This window comes from Saccopteryx bilineata, chromosome 2, assembly GCF_036850765.1.
Source record: "Saccopteryx bilineata isolate mSacBil1 chromosome 2, mSacBil1_pri_phased_curated, whole genome shotgun sequence".
In the NCBI taxonomy this organism is placed as follows: domain Eukaryota; kingdom Metazoa; phylum Chordata; class Mammalia; order Chiroptera; family Emballonuridae; genus Saccopteryx; species Saccopteryx bilineata.
Genome location: NC_089491.1, coordinates 373,785,918 through 373,789,012, shown reverse-complemented (window position 1 = coordinate 373,789,012; position 3,095 = coordinate 373,785,918). Strand labels below are relative to the sequence as shown.

Sequence of the window (3,095 nt, the reverse complement as noted above, 5' to 3'; positions counted from 1 at the left end):
AAGAAATATATCAATTGGGATGACATGTTGGCTGAAAGATTTCAGATAAAATTCAAACCTTGTTTTCAGTTGGGAGAGAGATAGTAACATGGTTGAGGGGGCATATTTGCAGGCCAAAGTCCTTTTAAGGATATATAGATACAAACAATAGAGTGGCAATAGCAGGGGGTTGTACATTTGAAACCTGTATAGTTCAGTGAACCATGTCAACCCAGTAAATTAAAAAAAAACAAAAGAGAATCAGTTGGAATGGGGTTTACAATTGTCCTCTCATGACTCAGTGCATTAAGAAGATTGGTTGATGGAAACAAGGTGTGGGTAGGTCGGATGATCAGCAGCAGGAACCACTAGAGCAGACTGGGCGGCAGCAGGTGGTCTGGCAGCAGCTGGGGCGGCAGCAGCTAGAGATGCAACAGGTGGGGCGGCAGCAGGTGGTTTGGCAACAGATGGGACGGCAGCAGCTGGAGATGCAACAGGCCTGCAGCAGCTGGAGCCACAGCAGCTGGAGCCACAGCAGGAGGGGCGGCAGCAGCTGGAGATGCAACAAGGCCTGCAGCAGCTGGAGCCACAGCAGGAGGGGCGGCAACAGCTAGAAATGCAGCAGGGGCGGCAGCAGCAGGATCCACAGCAAGGGCGGCAGCAGCAGGACCCACAGCAAGGGCGGCAGCAGCTGGACACACAGCAAGGGCGGCAGCAGCTGGACCCACAGCAAGGGCGGCAGCAGCTGGACACACAGCAAGGGCGGCAGCAGCTGGACACACAGCAGCTGGGGCGGCAGCAGGTGGTCCTGCAGCAGGTGGTCTGGCAGCAGGAGGGGCGGCAGCAGGTCTCCTGGCCACAGCCCTGGTCAGAGCAGGCGGATCCACAAGAGTTGACCATGGTGTCAGAGGGTGGAGGTTCTGAGTGAGTTTTCAGGAAGGTGGGTTTGGAAGGTTTGGAGGTCTGCTTGCCCTGGGTCCCCTTTTATACCCTGCTGAGGGGCCACTGTCATCAGATGCAGTGCTCTTTCTCTGTCATTGTTTGTCCTAATTAACAGGCAATTATCAAATTAGCCAAGTTTGTTTTCCTGGTTAATCTTTTCAAGATGGATGGAAAACTCTGCTTCCTTTTCCTGCTGTGTTAGGGCCCATCACTTCCGCTCTTCCTGGTCTTGTCATCCGTGTCTCCTTTTCTTCAGCTTCCTTAAAGAAAGCTGTCACGTGACTTCTGCCTTTAGCCGGTGTGTATGCTAGTCTCATGTTGCACAGTGCAGCAGTCTGCCGTTGGGTGACAAAGATTCTAATAAACCACATTCTTTTTGGTGACTTGGGAGGATAAAGCTGCATTTTAGTGTGATGACTCATTCATTATTGGTCAGATGAGCAGAGAAATTTTGAGTGGAAAACGGTGTACTGGCATGAGAGTAAAACTCTGAGGGTATTTCCTCTCCCATAGTGAATCATGCCCCATTTTCTAGACTTTCAGATGGGAACCAAATAATTGTCTAAAGGAAGAAAACCAAATCATGAAATTTTGATGTTTCTTTTTCCCCCAGCTTCATTGAGGTATACTTAGCATACAAAAAATTACATGTCTAATGTTATATATGTTAGAGATAAATTTAGACTTATGCATGCACCACAATACCTTTTCCACAAGTTCTAGGTGTGTCCTACAGTTACTGTGACTAGGGGCACAAGTTGTACAGCAGAATTCTAAAACTTATTCCTCTTGTATATCTTTTACTTTGTACCAGTTGAACAACTACCTATTTCCTTCTCCAGCAAGTTCCAAATGCCCACCATTTATTCTCTGCTTCTGTGAATTTGACTATTTTAAGTGTCCAACAAGTGGAATCATGCAGTATTTGTGTTCTGTGACTGACTTGTTTCACTTAGCATAATGTCTTTCAGACACTTATCACAAAGGGCATAATTTTTTTTAGAGGCTGAATAATATACTTTTATAATCAGTGTTGACATTTAGTTTAATGGCAATAGTGGTTGGCAATAATGGACTTACACTGAAGTTAGTATCAGTAACATCTATGTCTTTTTTAATACTACTACTTCAGTCTTCTTATAGATATGCGGTGGATATAGTCCAACAGTTCTCAAATCCCTATCTGTACTAGTAGTAACATGGCTTATATTAATAATGATGGTATACCTGGGAAGCGATGCTAGAGGGAATACAACTTTAGGGTATGTGGGTGGTTCAAATCAATTCTCTTAAAAAATTTAAATATATTTAGTGCTCACCAAACTCATGTTTGATGTTACTTTAATAACTACTCATGTAGATCTAAGAAAAGCTCTGACATTTCAGTGAGATTTCATGCTGTGTGCAAGGACGTCTAAAGCTTGTTTTATTTTTAATTTAATGCAGTGACATTGATAAATCAGGGTACATATGTTGAGAGAAAACATCTCAGATCATTTTTTAAATAATTTTATTTATTTATTTTTTAATAATTTTATTTTTTTAATGGGGCGACATCAATAAATCAGGAAACATATATTCAAATATAAAAGTTCAGGTTATCTTGTCGTTCAATTATGTTGTATACCGATCATCCTAAGTCAGATTGTCCTCTGTCACCTTCTTTCTACTTTTTTTTTTTTTTTTTTCTGAAGCTGGAAATGGGGAGAGACAGTCAGACAGACTCCCGCATGCGCCCGATCGGGATCCATCCGGCACGCCCACCAGGGGCTACGCTCTGCCCACCAGGGGGCAATGCTCTGCCCATCCTGGGCGTCTCTATGTTGCGACCAGAGCCACTCTAGCACCTGAGGCAGAGGCCACAGAGCCATCCTCAGCGCCTGGGCCATCTTTGCTCCAATGGAGCCTTGGCTGTGGGAGGGAAAGAGGAGACAGAAAGGAAGGAGGGGTGAAGAAGCAGATGGGCGCTTCTCCTGTGTGCCCTGTCCGGGAATCGAACCCGGGACTTCTGCACGCCAGGCCGAAGCTCTACCACTGAGCCAACTGGCCAGGGCTTATCTAGTTTTCTTTGTGCCCCTTTCCCGTTCCGTCTCCCTCTCTCCCCTCCCCCCATAACCACCACCTCTTATCAATGTCTCTTGTTTTCACTTTGTATGTCCCACCTACATATGGAA

The 3,095-nt window shown here is 45.3% G+C and overlaps 1 pseudogene; it reads right to left on the bottom strand.

Moving 5' to 3' along the window:
* Positions 1–331: 331 nt before the first annotated feature.
* On the bottom strand, positions 332–879 carry LOC136326996 (keratin-associated protein 4-3-like; annotated as a pseudogene).
* Positions 880–3,095: the final 2,216 nt, after the last annotated feature.